The sequence below is a fragment of the Pygocentrus nattereri genome, chromosome 15, assembly GCF_015220715.1.
Source record: "Pygocentrus nattereri isolate fPygNat1 chromosome 15, fPygNat1.pri, whole genome shotgun sequence".
Classification (NCBI taxonomy): domain Eukaryota; kingdom Metazoa; phylum Chordata; class Actinopteri; order Characiformes; family Serrasalmidae; genus Pygocentrus; species Pygocentrus nattereri.
Window position 1 is genome coordinate 11,801,617 of NC_051225.1, and position 17,883 is coordinate 11,819,499.

Here is a 17,883-nt window from a genome sequence, read left to right on the forward strand (position 1 = left end):
ACGCCTAAAATGCTGCATGTGTGTGTGTGTGTGTGTGTGTGTGTGTGTGTGTGTGTGTGTGTGTGTGTGTGTGTGTGTGTGTGAGTGTGTGTGTGTGTGAGTGAGTGAGTGAGTGAGTGAGTGAGTGAGCGAGCGAGCGAGCGAGCGAGCGAGCGAGCGAGTCAGAGAGAGAGAGAGAGAGAGAGAGAGAGAGCAATCATGAAAAGAGAGAGGAAGAAACACAATGACATGGCTAGAAGGGCAATGTATCTTCTTCAGTTACCGAATTGCATTTGGAGTGAGACAGTACCAAACCAGAAAACAGAATTCAAAACCAAACTGCTCAAGTCCAAAACTTTTGTCCTTCAAACTCCACAAAAAAGCAAACATACCAACCATGAACAGACAATATTCCATAGTAGCAACTGAAACAGCCTAAATTTTGTTTGTTGGAACGCCGAATGGGCTGGCATAGTAATGACCTAGTAATGTCGGCTAGCAAGCAGTGATCCAGGGACAAGAGGCAGGTTAGCTGAAGTCATGTGTCATTTACATGAAGATGTCTTTGGCAGTCTGTATAAACTTGCTGAAATACTCTATTTTGGAGATAAGCCAGAAATCAAATATAGCCAATAATGTATTACAACATTTTGGTTGTGTATTTTATGTACAAAAGTGGCCAAAGGTTTTGAGAATGGCACAAATTTTGGTTTTCACAAAGTCTGTCATGCTAATTAGAAGAGCAGACTGGTTGTTTTAAAAGGGTAGTGGTGCTTTAAAGTTTTCTGTTAACCATGGTTACCTCCAAGGAAACACGTGCAGTCATCATTGCATTGTATCAAAAGGGTTCACAGGCAAGGACATTGCTGCTTGTAGGATAACACCCCCAATCAACCAATTATCGAATCATCAAAAACTTCAAAGGAGAGTGGTTCAATTACAGTGGAAAAGGCTTCAGAGCGCCAGACCGTCAAGAAAGCATCAGGACCATCTCCTAAACAGTATGCAGCTACAAGATCGGGTCACCACCAGTGCAGAGCTTGGTCAGGAATAGCAGAAGGCAGGTGTGAGTGCATCTGAACGCACAGTGAGACATAGGCTTTTGGAGGCTTGGTGTCAAGAAGGGCAGCAAAGAAGTCACTTGTCTCCAAGAAAAACATCAAGGACAGACTGACATTCTGCAGGAAGTATAGGGATTAGACTGCAGAGGACTGGGGTAATGTTATGTTCTCTGATGAAGCCCCCTTCAGAGGACTACCATGAGTCCTGTGTCATGCCAACAGTGAAGCATGCTGAGACCATTCATGTGTGGGGTTGCTTCTCATCCAGGGGAGTGGGTACGCTCAAAATTTTGCCCAAGAACACTGCCATGAATAAGGAACGGTATCAAAACATCCTCCAAGAGCACCTTCTCCCAATGATCCAGGAGCAATTTGGAGATGAACAAAGCTTTTTCCAGCATGATGGTGCACCATGTCACAAGGCAAAAGTGATAACCAAGTGCTTTGGTGAACAAAACTCTGAAATTTTGGATCCATGGCCAGGAAACTCCCCAGATCTCAATCCCATTGAGAACCTGTGGTCAATCCTCTAAAAGAGGGTGGACAAACAAAAACCCAGAAACTGTGATCAACTCCAAGTACTGATTAGGCAAGAATGGGTTACCATCATTCAAGATTTTGTCCAGAAGCTGATATCCAGCATGCCGAGGCAAATTGCAGAAGTCTTGGAGAAGAAGGGTCAACACTGTAAATATTAAGTCTTTGCTTAAACTGGAGGTATTTGTCAATAAAAGGTTAACACACGTACGGCATGCTTATAATTGAACTTCATTATACCATATAAATATCTGACAAAAGGTTGTAAAAAAAACTGAGGCAACAAACTTTGTGAAAACCAAAATGTGTGCCATTCTCAAAACTTCTGGCCACGACTGTAGTTTCTGATATGTAATTCATTTGATTTTACTATGCCTTTTTTTCATACTTTCATACTAAGGCGAAACCCCAGGTAGCAGGCTGACCTAATAGTCAAAATCCAGACCAGAAGATCCAGTTGTTAGACAGAAGAATGTTCATAAGACAAAACATATCGGGCTCTGAACATTTGTATCTACCACAGGGTGCAATAGAGGGTGATTTTTTTTAAAAACCCTATTCATTCTGGCCATAGAGAAATGGAGCTTAGACCTGGAGTTCCTAATATGGGCATGAGGGCATAGCGCCGACTACAATATGATGGCACGACTATAGTGATTTATACAACAAAACAAATTACTATGCTGTTTTCATATATTTAATGCCTCTACTGTGTTGAACAATGAAATTATAAATAAGCATACTGCAATGACAATTAGAGTATTGTAGAATTATGAGTAACTGTAATTACAACTACCAGGGTCCTTTCTGTGTGGAGTTTGCATGTTCTCCCCATGTCTCCATGGGTTTCCTCCAGGTTCTCCCATTTCCTCCCACAGTCCAAACCACATGCAGTCAGGCCACATGCAGGTGAACAACAATGTTTCTCCAAACAAATGTAAATTTTGTTAATATGTTCATGAATTCACCAGTTTTATTTACTATACATACATACATACATACATACATTTTGTGGGTAATACATTTACCAAGAAAAATTATTTCAATCTATATTATTCAACAAAATATAATTTTTATTATTAATATATGTTCATTTTTTGTCCAATATCCTTCATTACATCATTACAAAAGTTATTAGAATGGATACAATTAGAGAAAATGTGTTCAATGTGTTTATTGCTTTCACCACAAAAGTGATATAAATCTGTAACTTGTAGGTTATATTTTAAGATGATCTTCTTGCAGGGGTCATATTAATGAATGATTTTGTATGTGATTTCTTTGACCTTGTCACTTAGTGTATGTTCCTTAGATACAGTTCATACCTTGTTCTAATCAACAGCAATGATTTTGAAGCCCTCACTGAGTGTGGTCTGTAGGTTCTCAGCTGTTCCTACTACCACAGCGCCATTTATCTCTGTGAATGAAAAAATTAGACAGAATTTGTCAACATTCCCATATTGCTTGCCATGTTGTGGCCAGTGAGCGGACATACAAGGCAGATGTTTCTAATAAAGCTGCCACTTAGTGGAAGCACAAGTTAAGTGTTTCTAATAAAGTGGCCACTGAGTGGAAGCACAACGCAGGTGTTTCTAATAACGTGGCCACTGAGTGAAAGTACATAGTACATGTTTCTAATAAAGTGGCGAGTAAGTGGACGTACACGGTAGGTGTTTCTAAAAAAGTGGCCACTAAGTGGAAGCACAAGGTACGTACGTGTCTCTAAAAAAGTGGCCAGTGAGTGTTGTGATTTTCTGCTGGCTTGGAAAAGTTCCTCAGAGTGTCCTGCAGGGGGCGCTGCAGTGAAGCGAGTCGGTTTGGACTGTTCCAAGACATTCCAAGACTCCAAAATGAGCTGATAGTGGATTTTTTCTTTTAACAGCAGTTTGGGTTTAAAATGAAGCATCAGCATGTTTACTTCTGCCTACAATCTAATAACAACAATAAAGGTATATTTATATTATGTTTACAGCTCGGAGTGCTTTGCAAACAAGTGCTTATTAGACTGAAATTGGTCATTATTGAAAATTAAATAGTGGCACTAATGAAAATGAATAAAAATGTTAATGGTAAACAAAAACAACACACCACATTGTAGAAAGAAATATACAAAACAAGTAAAAAGTCACATTATTTGTCATTTTTGAAAGAGTAAACTGAGCTTGACTCTCTGCCCAAAAAAAGCAGAGCATTATGTGAAATGTAAACATGATTATGCTGTATATAACATGCTAACATAACGTATATAACATAACATATAATATAACATGCTGTACCTACAGTCACTGGCTGTTACAGAGTGAAGAATACAGTGTGTACTTTAGCAGCTCATTAGCCTGATCAGTAGGAGATAAAGGGGGTAAAGTTATTGATTCCTTTCACTACCGAAAAAAGTATTAAACGATTTATAATGCATTAAAGCAGTAGTAAAATCTATAATCTATGGGCAGGTGCTTTTTGCAGATTGGTCTAAATAGTGTCATAAACAGTGATGTGCACAGTTGTGTTTAAGTTTTTAAGTATATTAAGATATGATTATGAACAAACTTCTTATTTTATGATATTCAGTGTGTACATTCCATTTTAATTATACCAATGTAACATATATAAGTTTTAACCCTAAAAAAATTCCTATTAAATGCAGACAGTCATAATGTAATATTCTAATACACTAAATCCATCCAAATTATCATATTTAGCTTGTCAATTATTTTACAACCCCAATTCCAATGAAGTTGGGAAGTTGTGTAAAACATAAATAAAACAGAATACGATGATTTGCAAATCCTTTTCAACTTATATTCAATTGAATACACTACAAAGACAAGATATTTAATGTTCAAACAGATAAACTTTATTGTTTTTTGCAAATATTCACTCATTTTGAATGTGATGCCTGCAACCTGGACCTGAGCTCATCTGAGATGGACTGACGCAAAGTGGAAAAGTGTCCTGTGGTCTAAGGAACCCACACTTCAAATTGTTTGGAAATCATGGACGTCGTCTCCTACAGGCCAAAGAGGAAAAAGACTGTCCGGATTCTTATGAGCGCAAAGTTCAAATGCCAGCATCTCTGATGGTGTGGGGGTGTGTTAGTGCCCATGGGTAACAGACACATCTGTTCAGTCACCATTAATGCTGAAAGGTACACACAGGTTTTGGAGCAACATCTGCTGCCATCCAAGCAACGTCTTTTTCAGGGACGTCCTGCTTATTTCAGCAAAACAATGCCAAGTCACATTCTGCACGTGTTACAACAGCGTGGCTTCGTAGTAAAAGAGTGCGGGTACTAGACTGGCCTGGCTGCAGTCCAGACCGGTCTCCCATTGAAAATGTGTGGCGCATTATGAAGCTCAAAATACGACAATGGAGACCCCGGACTGTTGAGAAACTGACATTGTACATCAAGCAAGAATGGGAAAGAATTCCACCTACAAAGCTTCAACAATTAGTGTCCTCAGTTGCCAAATGCTTATTGAGTGTTGGTAAAAGGAAAGGTGATGTAACACAGTGGTAAACATGCCCCTGTCCCAACTTCTTTGGAACATGTTGCAGGCATCAAATTCAAAATGAGTGAATATTTGCAAACAATAACGGTTACTCCTTCCGACTAACAGACTCTAATTATATTGTGCATTTCTTATTCTAATAAACTGATTGTTCTTCCCACCCTTTCACCACAGTGGTCAGAGGACATAGAGCCACAAAAGCATCCTCCACTTCTTACCAACTAATGCTAGCATGTGAAAAGGACAAGTGGAGCAGATATAATAACACAATTCAGTCAGTTAAGCTACAGCAGTCTAAAGACCCCTGGTCAGATTCCATGTTTTGTTGATTTTCTAAGTGAAAATAAGTAAATACATCAATTACAGAGAACATACATCAGTGCACAACTACGGCTGTATTAAACAATTAAACATGTGCAAAAGTTATGGCACGTTTGATATTTCAGGGAATCAATTGTGAGTTGGATTTTATGTGGCTGTGTGTCATTCAGAGTGCAGAAAAACTTTCCTGTTCAAACCAGAAAAGCATAAATCAGATCGTGGCTTAGATACATTCCAGCACAACCAAGCAGTATGAACAGAGCGTTAGTGCCTGTCTGCTTCACCTGAAAACCTCCATGCAGCTCCACAGGTAGAAAACGTAGAACACCACACTTCGGCCCTGCATCTCTGATAGACTCCCGAAAACCCTGAACAGAATCACGTTCCTCCCCATCACCTGAAAAACACAAACACACAAACAGCAGGACAGGTTCAGCACTACAGGACACAACAGCACAAAAACACGAGCACCCACCTGTGTAAAATGATCTAATTGTAAGTCGCTATGCAGAAGAGCGTCTGCCAAATGCCATAAATAAAAAATGTTTGCAGACGAGTGAATAACCGTACCTATTAAAAAGGGATAATTGTTAGAACTGTTTGATGATGATTTTAGGTTCTATGGTTCGACCTCAATACCAAACCTGTTAAATTAGCCAGAAGCCCTCCGTCCTTCTGAAAGTCCAGCTGGCTGGGGGAAACTCAAATGATCACAGAGATAGGTCTGTACTCAGAAGGCTTTTCCAATTCATTAATCAGAATTTATATAAACACAAGTGGCATGACCATCACGTGATCATGCGATAAGACAATAGAGAGAGAGGATTGGATGAAATAGACATTGAGGTGGACAAAGGCCCTCAAGGACGTTTATGACGTCCAGGAACATACAGCCTAAACAACAGACAGTGTTAGAACATTGCTAATCGGATATCATTGTCACTATGAGTTACAACTAACCATATGAACGCACAAGCAGAGGTTGAGGCACTGACATTAAGCTCTAACACTAATGAAGTTTATTAATAAACACCACCGACAAAAACAATAATAGCACATATGTAAATATTCAAAGTAAGGGTAAGACGGGTGACAGTGATCAGGCAGTCTGTAGTGAAGACTCACTGTTCCTGCTCTCCACCTTCAGAACAGTCAGAATCTTCTCTCCAACCTGGAGGAAAAAGCTGCTTATGACTATGAGCTTCCATGGGACGTTTAGTCTGATTCACTTCTACTGACATCATCACCACAACAAACACTGCAAAACTCTGTGCGCCCCACTCAGCTGGTATATTGTTGTTGATTTTCTAAGAGTGAATAAGTTCTCCTCTACAGAGGCACAATTCTGCACATTTTAATGTACAATAACTGTTCATTTGAATACATTGTTAAAATAATGACATGCAATATAAAAATACAACAAGAACCGAGGTTGAAATTTGTTAAATAGCAAATTAATAGAAACTGCGCCTTTCATATATGTGAAATATGTACGTGTGAAAGTTTGAACAGCGCCTGGTAAAATGATGTGCTGTTGATTGTAAGTGAAAATAAGTAAACACGTCCTCTAAAATGATCAAATGTGACAGTGAGTTAATAGACACAGGAGAGGTGTTCCTAATAAAGTGCTTAGTGAGTGAATACAGAACTCATTAAATACAGTCACAGTTCTTTTATTGCACAGGTCAGTCTTTTATTAAAGCAGTGGGTCAGAAATGGAGTTGAGGAATGTGTGGTGGTCGCTTTTTGGCAGCGCTGGGGTCCTCTATCTAGTCTGCAACTTCTTCACACCCTTTAGTGTGCTTCTCACTGCCAGAGGTGCTCTTCCTCTCAAGAAGCGTGACGGCGCTGTCCTGAAGATCTCTGAGGTGGGACAAACCTCCCGGCTCTGCTGCTCAGGGGTTACAGGGTCTCTCTCTTTTGCCCTGTTCTTCACAGCCATTTGAGAGCGTCAGCACACTGTTCAGGTGGTCCATCATCCCTCGGAACAGGATGGTGCAGCCATGAAGGTCTTTGGACGGTCCAGGTTGTGGAGCTTGTGCAGCTCAGACAGCAAAATGGTTTTCCGCCCCACTCCATTTGTATGTTGTTTCAGGAACAACTGGCCGTCTTCATCTGGATGCACTCTCCTGCAGAACCACGTCTTTGTTTCGTGTCTGTTTCCGTGCACATATTCTTTCGCTGTATCAGGCTCTGTGCAGCTCATTCAGGTCTTCCTCATGTTCAGAAGATAAACCTGTACAGCAGCTTAAGAGGAGAAACATCCACAGAAGGGTCACCACCACCTGGCCCTTCTGCTTCTCCTTCCTCTGCAGTGCATTAACAGCTCTTTTACTGCACAAGTCAGTCTGTTATTAAAACTTCAGGTTAGAAAACAGAAAAATGAAGAGGTAAATGTAAATTGCTTCAAACAACACAATGCAAAAGCTGAACCACAGGAGGTGATAATTTGATGGAGTTGGGAGCTCTGTGGTCTCGTCCGTGGCACTGCTGGAGTCCTCTATGCAGATTGCTATTTCTTCAGGCACTTGAAGATCTCCAAGGTGGGACGGTTCTGCTTTCAGCTCAGGCTCAGTTTTGCTCTGTTCTTCACTGCTGCTGAAGACCATCGGCCCCCTGTTCACATTGTCCATCACCGAGAACAGGACAGTGCAATCTCGGTGGTCTTCATGCTGAGATGGTCCTGGTCTCGGCTCGTGCATATCTGGTGCGGAAGTGACTTTCTTCCAGTTTTCCGCGCTGCTCTGAGTCCGTGCTTCTTCAGGAACACCAGGCAATATCCAGTCGAATGCACTCTCGTGAACACTGGTGGATGTCTGGCTGCATGGAGGAGCTCTCTGTGAACTGGGTCCAGCGCCGTCATTCCATCCACTGTCGTCCCCTCGTCTTTCACTCTGTCCAACTTTTCCGTTCCATTTGGTGAACAGTCCGAGAGCTTTCTTGAGAAAAGACTTTTTAGGTGTCTTCCGTTTCTGTGTGCAAGTTGCATCGGTGTTCCAAGTGTGCCGAGTTCCATGGGACTCATTCTGGTCCTCCTCATGTTCTGTAGCTGCAACTCTACTGCTGTTCAGGAGGAGAACCGTCCGCAGAAAGGTGACCACCCTCCAGCCCTTCTTCTCCTTCCTCTGCTGAGGCAGTGGGTCCATAGTTATGAATGGGTTCTTTTTTTTTTTAGGAAAAAAAAGAACCTAACGAAAACGACTGTCCGTGCAAATGACGCTCACACCTCAAGTGTTACACTCGAAATGAAATGAAATCCGCGGGAGTCTGGTTTTTATATGGTACCCAGGGGCGTGGACACGATTATGACGTCATAAAGAACGCCGCGATGTGTGTTTATTTTCATCATATATACACACATACACATTTCTTGCCGCGATGACGCCACTGTCACCTGACAGAGGGTGGTACAAAAGAGCAGCCTATAAAATGTAAGCCCTTATAGTGACTCTATTGTAAAAAAAAAAAAGCATGTAAAACGCAGTGTAATTAATGAAAAGAGTAATTATTATATAATAATTAATCTAAATTAGTGAACATAGGAAATCATGAGCAGTCTGAGAGAAGTGGGTGAAATGTGCAGTGTTGTTTTAATTGTATAGCTGTGTCTGTGAAACTCGCTGCCGTTATTTGGCAGTAAATATGTTTCCCATTAGAGAAGCAGCGCAGTGGGATTTCATATCCAGACGACGTGATTTGAGAGTTCGGCTTTACCAAAAACCAGTGAAGCTTCATGGAAATTAAGTCAGTGTTAAACCCAAATTTTGACCAAAACTCCGCTGGCTAGCATTAGCTTAGCTACCCGAAATCTTTGCTTTAGTCACAAACTCACCGCGGATACACGAGGCTTAAGATGCTTCCTGTTCGCTAGTTCCTTATTTGAATTTTCCGGTCCACCTTAAATTGTCTTGCAGTTGCATTCTGGCGCCGGTGCGGGTGCCCGCTAAGTGCGGCACCATTTAAGGTGGACTTGGAAATTCGAACGAGAAGCTGGAGAAGAAGAAACTTCAGCTTCGTCGGGGTGACCGGAAGTATCTCCCGGTTGAACGAATTCACTCCGCAATCCGAAATTTTACCGGGAATCAAAGTCTGATCCTGTCCAGAAAAAAAACTTATGAAAGAAATGAAAAACAAGCAACCGAGAAAAGTAAACAACAACAATAACAACCACCTCCTACACAACAGTCTGTGCACGTCACTGTTTACGACACTATTTAGACCAAACTGCAAACAGCACCTGCCCACAGATTATAGATTTTATTACTGCTTTAATGCATTATAGATTGTTTAATACTTTTCGGTAGTGAAAGGAATCAATAACTTTACACCCCTTTATCTCCTACTGATCAATCTAATGAGCTGCTAATGGACACGTGGAGGCTGTACTCTTCACTCTCTAACAGCCAGTGACTGCATATAATCATGTTTACATTTGGACATAACCCAGTTAGCAACATTTCTCTGGCTCACTTGTGGGCCACATCCTTGCTTTGTTCTGCCCCAGTATATGGCTGGGTCCTCAGCCCAGATCTGGCCCACACACTATGAAGTGAGCAGAACTATATGTAGCAGGAGGTGGTTAAATTGTTACACCTCCTGTTTAACAAACACCCACTTTAAATTGTTGGGCGGGTCCTTGGCACACTATATCTGGGCAGGAGAACGCTGCCTGTAGGTGCGCTACCTGTTGTCCCCCCCCCCTCTCCCTTTCGGGGCATTTTACTTCCGGGTCTACGGCATCCGGCGTGGCGGTGTTTGGCGTGGACGCATTTGATTCTCCTTTCTGGCTCACTCTTCAACGAGTATAAGTGCCGTTGGCTTGCGGTGTTCTTGCCGGTGTTGGTGCTCTGCGGCTTTGCCGGCACAGATTCACTTGCGAATCAGAGACGTAAGGATGCTTTTCCTTTGCCGCGCATTGAGGAGAGCCTGGATGCACTTGCCGGAGCCCGCTGGTTTTCTACTTTAGATCTGGCCAGTGGGTATAATCAGGTTCCAGTGGCAGAACAGGATAAGCCTAAGACCGCTTTTTGTACACCTTTTGGCTTATTTGAGTGGAACCGGATGGCGTTTGGGCTGTGTAATGCTCCAAGCACTTTCCAACGGTTGATGCAACGGATGTTCGGTGACCAGCAGTATCAGTCCTGGCTTCTCTACCTTGATGATATTATTGTGTTTTCTTCCTCTGTTTCCCAACATGTGCAGCGATTGGAGGTTGTACTGGGGCGCCTCCAAAAGGAAGGCTTAAAGGCAAAATTGGGGAAGTGTGTCTTTTTCCAACAGGAAGTTGGTTATTTGGGACATGTCATTTCTAGTAGAGGAGTTTCTACGGACCCTGCTAAGGTTGAGGCGGTAGCACAGTGGCAGCGTCCTCGGAATGTGTCAGAGCTGCGTTCTTTTCTAGGGTTCGCCAGCTACTATAGGCGCTTTGTGGAGGGATTTGCTCAATTGGCCGGCCCTCTGCATAAGCTGGTGGCTGCACTCCTGAGTACAGAGTCTAAGAAGGGTTCCAGACAGGGTCTGGGAGCAGCCTGGACTTCCCAGTGCGAGCAAAGTTTTGAGGCCTTGAAGGCAAAGTTGGTTTCCTCTCCGGTGTTGGCCTTTGCAGACTTTTCATTGCCCTTTATTTTAGAAATTGATGCCAGCCATAGTGGCCTTGGCGCTGTGCTCTCCCAAGAGCAGGAAGGGCAGCTTCGTCCAGTAGCTTATGCCAGCCGAGGTCTTCGGCCCCCAGAGCGCAATATGGTTAATTATAGTTCTATGAAGTTGGAATTTCTTGCGCTAAAGTGGGCCATGACAGAGAAATTTCGCGAGTACCTTTTGGGGCAGAAGTGTGTGGTATACACTGACAACAACCCATTGAGTTACCTTCAGTCCGCCAAACTGGGAGCCACAGAGCATCGATGGGCAGCGCAGCTTGCGGTTTTTGACTTTGAGATCAAGTATCGTTCAGGCCGTAGTAATAAAAATGCAGATGCACTGTCCCGTCAGTATCTGTCAGGCCCCAGTTTGGCAGAACATGTTCTTCCAGGTACCTCCGTCCCGTTATTAGTCCAACAGGCCTCCCAGGTGGATTCAGAGGTGGTGGCAACTCAGGCTTTGGTCTCTGCGCTACCAGGTAGTTCTTCCCAGGACATTTGTTCCTTGCAGGACGCAGATCCTCTTCTTAAAGAGGTTCTGGTGTCTTGGAGGAAGCAGGTCCAGCCCTCCTCCACCGAGAGGCGTAAGGTATCTAGACCAGCAATGGCGCTGTTGCGCCAGTGGGGCCGGTTGGTGGAGAGAGAGGGGGTGTTGTATCGTCGGGTGTTTCGTCCCGATGGAGGAGAGGAGTATCTTCAACTTATCTTGCCTGCGGTTCTTAAGCAGGAGGTATTGAAACACCTGCATCAGGAACACGGCCACCAGGGTATTGAGCGGACTACAGAGTTGGTAAGGCAGCGGTGTTACTGGCCTGGGATGTTTACGGACATCAAACAGTGGTGCCAAGAGTGTGAACGGTGCCAAGTTGCTAAAGATTCAGGGCAGGTACCCCATAGTTTTATGGGGCATTTGTTGGCATCCAGGCCAAATGAAATCTTGGCCATAGATTTCACCATGTTGGAGCCATCACGGAATGGGACGGAAAATGTCCTGGTAATGACTGATGTATTTAGTAAATACACAGTAGCAGTCCCCACTCGTGATCAGCGAGCTTCCACTGTGGCACAGGTCCTGCTGATGGAATGGTTTTATAAGTTTGGTGTCCCAAGTCGGATTCATTCCGATCAAGGTAGAAGCTTTGAAAGTGCTTTAATTTATCAGCTCTGTTGTTTATATGGGGTAGAAAGGTCTCGGACGACCCCATACCATCCTGCGGGTAATGGGCAGTGCGAGCGTTTTAACAGAACCCTGCATAACCTTTTGCGTACCCTACCAACCTCTCGGAAGCAGGACTGGGCTTCCCACCTGCCACAAGTAGTTTTCTGCTACAATACTACCCCTCATCAGGGTACGGGCGAGTCTCCTTACTTTTTGATGTTTGGCCAGGAACCTAGGCTCCCTGTAGACTTTTTATTGGGTCAGGTGCAGGATCCTATGCCTGGGGGGATTCAGGATTGGGTGTTGGAGCATCAGGCCAGACTTAAGTTGGCATTCGAAGGGGCTCGTGAGCGGTTGTTGGTAGCGGCTGGTCGCCGGAAGGAAAGGTATGACCAGCGTATTCGGGACGTGCCCTTATATGAGGGTCAGTTGGTTTATCTCCGGGACCATAGTGCCCGGGGGCGCCATAAGATTCAGGATGTGTGGAGTTCTATTGTGCATCAGGTGCTAAGAGCCCCTTCTGGTGAAGGAGCTGTTTATATGGTTGCCCCCATTAATGATCTGTGTAAGGTAAAGCATGTTCACCGTAACATGCTGAAGCCTCAAATTCAGAAAGGGGTTTCTACTACTCTTCCTAGGGCTTCCCCGCCACCAGTACCGATAGCGGCAGCAGACACCTCCGGTGATGGTGACCTATGGCTGTTGGTATCGGAGACTATACCACCTGTTGTAACTGTTCCGAATAGTTCTGCAGGGCTTTATACAGTGTCACCGGTAGGGGGGGAGCAGGTTTTAGGGGCATCAGCTGTGCAGGAGGGGCCGCAGCCCTTAGATTCTCCCTTGTCCCAGCCTTGTTCTAGTCTGACGTTGCGCCGTACTGCGCGCCCTACAGCGGGTCAGCACTCTAATATTCATCGTCTTCCGTGTACAGTACGTACTGAGGCCAATAGGGCAGAGGCACTACAAGAGTCTGTGTTAAGTGCACAGTCAGTATTGTTTAGACCTTGGTGCTAGTTTCATTAGGTTAATTCATCGTCGGGCGACGATGCAAGATGGTGGGGTAGATTGTAGCAGGAGGTGGTTAAATTGTTACACCTCCTGTTTAACAAACACCCACTTTAAATTGTTGGGCGGGTCCTTGGCACACTATATCTGGGCAGGAGAACGCTGCCTGTAGGTGCGCTACCTGTTGTTCCCCCCCCTCTCCCTTTCGGGGCATTTTACTTCCGGGTCTACGGCATCCGGCGTGGCGGTGTTTGGCGTGGACGCATTTGATTCTCCTTTCTGGCTCACTCTTCAACGAGTATAAGTGCCATTGGCTTGCGGTGTTCTTGCCGGTGTTGGTGCTCTGCGGCTTTGCCGGCACAGTTTCACTTGCAGTTAAGTAAGAATAAGGGCTGTGCTGCGCCGCTGTGGCTACTACTTGCTGTGGCTGGGGGGCCTGTGTTCCTATCCTTCCTGCGGGGGAGACTGTTGTGCTGTATGCTGGTCTTCTGGCCAGAACTGTTTGCTGGTGTCTCCAGCTCTCTGGTGCTGCTGTTTTGTCTGGAATTTACGTTTGGGATTCAGATTCCTGCTGTATTGCCATGGGTTGGCTTAGGACTGTTTTTGTTTCTTTAATTTTGGTTTATTTTATGTTTGTTTAGTAATATTGTCCTTTTCTAATTTGTTTCTCTGTCTGTTTGTTTATTTGTTTTTTTGTGATTTTTACTTTGTTCTAATTTGGCTCTTGGGCTGTAGTGTTGATTTGTTATGTGTGTGTGTGTGTGTTTTATGAGGGTTATTGGACGGTGTTGTATGAGGGGGTAAGGACAGTGGCACTTATTAGCCAATGCTGTTAGCCTTCCTCCTCAAACCCTGGTGTAACTATTTTTTGTTTTTTTCTTCTGGTTGGACAGGAGCAGTGGGCCAAAGCGGGAGGCAGACTGATTTGGGTGGCGGAGTCCCTTTTTCACCTTCCCTGTAGTATAGAGCACTTTGTGTGGCGTTGAGGTGTGTAGTGTGATCACCTGTGGTGTGTAGTGTAGGTGCTCCCCCCCCCCCCCTCTACTCTCATACTTTCTTCTGCTGTGGTGAGCCCCTTAGCCCTGTTCCGTTTGCCACCAGAATTTTATGAAATTGTATATGGATCCATAGGATATTAAAATTAATTGTATTTGTGTCTTTTTATTGTGCCAGGGTCCAGTAGGGGGCTTGTGTCCTGACCTGTCTTGGGAGGGAGATTTTAAATAATCCTTAATAAACTTTGAAAGAACATTGGCATTACGTCTCTGTCCAAGTGTGTCGAACCAGCGTGTCCTTCTGCCTTGGGCTTATGTCCCAGGTATATTTCCTAGGGGTGAAATTCCCCTAGGTGGCGTAGTCGTGCTACTTAATTTACCCCTCCGCTCTGCCACATTTCCCGATTGTAGCAGGAGGTGGTTAAATTGTTACACCTCCTGTTTAACAAACACCCACTTTAAATTGTTGGGCGGGTCCTTGGCACACTAAATCTGGGCAGGAGAACGCTGCCTGTAGGTGCGCTACCTGTTGTTCCCCCCCCTCTCCCTTTCGGGGCATTTTACTTCCGGGTCTACGGCATCCGGCGTGGCGGTGTTTGGCGTGGACGCATTTGATTCTCCTTTCTGGCTCACTCTTCAACGAGTATAAGTGCCGTTGGCTTGCGGTGTTCTTGCCGGTGTTGGTGCTCTGCGGCTTTGCCGGCACAGTTTCACTTGCAGTTAAGTAAGAATAAGGGCTGTGCTGCGCCGCTGTGGCTACTACTTGCTGTGGCTGGGGGGCCTGTGTTCCTATCCTTCCTGCGGGGGAGACTGTTGTGCTGTATGCTGGTCTTCTGGCCAGAACTGTTTGCTGGTGTCTCCAGCTCTCTGGTGCTGCTGTTTTGTCTGGAATTTACGTTTGGGATTCAGATTCCTGCTGTATTGCCATGGGTTGGCTTAGGACTGTTTTTGTTTCTTTAATTTTGGTTTATTTTATGTTTGTTTAGTAATATTGTCCTTTTCTAATTTGTTTCTCTGTCTGTTTGTTTATTTGTTTTTTTGTGATTTTTACTTTGTTCTAATTTGGCTCTTGGGCTGTAGTGTTGATTTGTTATGTGTGTGTGTGTGTGTGTTTTGTGAGGGTTATTGGACGGTGTTGTATGAGGGGGTAAGGACAGTGGCACTTATTAGCCAATGCTGTTAGCCTTCCTCCTCAAACCCTGGTGTAACTATTTTTTGTTTTTTTCTTCTGGTTGGACAGGAGCAGTGGGCCAAAGCGGGAGGCAGACTGATTTGGGTGGCGGAGTCCCTTTTTCACCTTCCCTGTAGTATAGAGCACTTTGTGTGGCGTTGAGGTGTGTAGTGTGATCACCTGTGGTGTGTAGTGTAGGTGCTCCCCCCCCCCCCTCTACTCTCATACTTTCTTCTGCTGTGGTGAGCCCCTTAGCCCTGTTCCGTTTGCCACCAGAATTTTATGAAATTGTATATGGATCCATAGGATATTAAAATTAATTGTATTTGTGTCTTTTTATTGTGCCAGGGTCCAGTAGGGGGCTTGTGTCCTGACCTGTCTTGGGAGGGAGATTTTAAATAATCCTTAATAAACTTTGAAAGAACATTGGCATTACGTCTCTGTCCAAGTGTGTCGAACCAGCGTGTCCTTCTGCCTTGGGCTTATGTCCCAGGTATATTTCCTAGGGGTGAAATTCCCCTAGGTGGCGTAGTCGTGCTACTTAATTTACCCCTCCGCTCCGCCACATTTTGGCGTAGTCGGCAGGATTCACTTGCAAATCAGAGACGTAAGGTCCAATGTGTGTTTGTGGTGTTTTAGTTTAAATATTAAACTGTGTATTAGGTATATTAGAGACAAAACAGCAGCATTTACTTGAGGGATTGGATAGGTTCTTAACCTTATTGGTTGGTTGAGTTTGGTGTAGCACCCCTGGAGATGGAGGAGGAGATACAGCAGCTTAGAGACTTAGTGTTGCAGCTTAAGGCCGATAATGAGAGGCTACTTCAGGAAAGGGCTGCCGTTCCGACTGGGTCTGGTGTGGCTACCCCAGCTTCCCCTGTCGCGGCAAGTAATGCTCCGCCTGCTGGTGTTAGTACTGTCACAGAGCGTCTTGTGGTAGTGCCTCGTGATCGGAAGTGCCCTTTATTCAATGGTAAGTCTGGGATAAGTGTAGTGGAATGGATTGAGGAGATACAAGTGTGTATGCGGGCCCGTCATCTTTCTGTATTGGATCAGGCTTTCTTTATTTTTGACCATTTAGAAGGGGAAGCGAGGGAAGAAATAAAGTTTCGCTCGAGTGTGGAGAGAGGGGACCCAGTTAAAATTTTAGCCATTTTAAAAGATCTCTATGGTTGTTCCCAGTCTTATGTGACGTTACAGCAGGCATTTTTTTCACGCAACCAGCAGGAAGGGGAAACCTTGCAGGAGTTTTCTTTAGCTTTACTGGCTTTAATGGAACCAGTAAAGCAGCATGCCCCGGAGGGACTGCTTAATGTAGGGGTTTTGCTTCGAGACCAGTTTGTGGAACATGTTTTAGATGGTGCTCTTCGTAGAGAGTTAAAGCAGTTTGTCCGCCAGAGGCCTAATGCTACGCTGTTAGAGGTCCGTGGGGAAGCCATCCGGTGGGAGAGGGAGGGGCTGCCGGGGGGTGCTAGGGGACGTAGTTTTTCCCTACCATCAGCTTATGGTTTGCAGTATAGTGTGCAGGGAGGTTCCCGCCCAGCTCCTCTAACTGCTTCTCAGCCATCAGAATTGGGAGAGTTGAAGGATCTTTTGAAGCAGCAGCAAGAACAGCTCAATCGGTTAACTAGCACTGTTGCGGCTTTGCAGACGTCCTCTCGGTCTAGCTACCCTTTTCATCGGGAGCGTGTAATATGTCGGAGATGCCAACAGCCGGGTCACTTTGCACGGGAGTGTGATGGGGAACGTGTTCTTCCTCCATCTAGGCCTCCGCCTCAGAATGTGGCTAGACCATCTCGTTTTTCTCGGCAAATGGAAAACTGAAGCCCGCTGAGTTGCAGAGCCACAGCTCAGAGGGGGTGACTTTAGGCTCAACGGTGGGTACTGTATCTAGGCTGATGTCTTCCTGTCCAGTTGTTGATGTGTTAATTGGTGGGGTTGTGGTTTCTTGCTTACTGGATACTGGTTCTATGGTATCTACAGTAACCGAGAGCTTCTTCATACAGCAGTTTGAACCTTGGGGTCAGGACCATTTACAGTCCTGTCACTGGTTACAGCTTCGGGCTGCTAATGGGCTTGATATCCCCTATATAGGTTATTTAGAACTGGATGTAATGCTGTGTGGTAAGGTGATGTCTCGTTGTGGGATCCTGGTAGTGAAAGATCCTCCTGGTGCTTCTACTGTAGTCCCAGGTGTTTTGGGGATGAATATTATTAGCCGGTGTTATCAGGAGCTGTTTGGGTCACATGGCCCTTCCTTTTTTAATGTGCCCTCAGTGGTGCAGGCTCCTGTTCCGGTTATTCAGGCCTTACAGCATTGCCACCAGTCTGCAGCCCAGGTGCCCAGAGACCCCATGGGGCATGTAAAGGTGCGGGGGAGCCGGGCGTTGCGCATACCTGGTGGGGTAATGAAGTTGGTTGCCAGCACTTGTCCAGAGCTATCGGTTGGCTGTTCTGCGCTCTTTGAGCCTTCTGAGGTTGGCTTGCCTGCAGGTCTGTTGGCTTCTCCC

The 17,883-nt window shown here is 44.9% G+C and overlaps 2 long non-coding RNA genes across 2 annotated transcripts in view; one reads left to right on the top strand and one right to left on the bottom strand.

The window, feature by feature from the left end:
* LOC119265268 overlaps positions 1 to 9,358 on the bottom strand; it is a 50,955-nt gene extending 41,597 nt beyond the window's left edge. The window contains exons 1-2 of the long non-coding RNA XR_005131542.1: positions 9,240 to 9,358; positions 5,692 to 5,804 (exon numbers count right to left, since the gene is read on the bottom strand). This is a non-coding gene — a long non-coding RNA (uncharacterized LOC119265268). The remainder of the gene's footprint in view (positions 1 to 5,691; positions 5,805 to 9,239) is intronic.
* A 4,610-nt stretch (positions 9,359 to 13,968) lies between these two features.
* On the top strand, positions 13,969 to 15,925 carry LOC119265267. The gene is made up of 3 exons (XR_005131541.1): positions 13,969 to 14,194; positions 15,443 to 15,536; positions 15,722 to 15,925. It is a non-coding gene; the product is annotated as an uncharacterized LOC119265267 (long non-coding RNA).
* Positions 15,926 to 17,883: the final 1,958 nt, after the last annotated feature.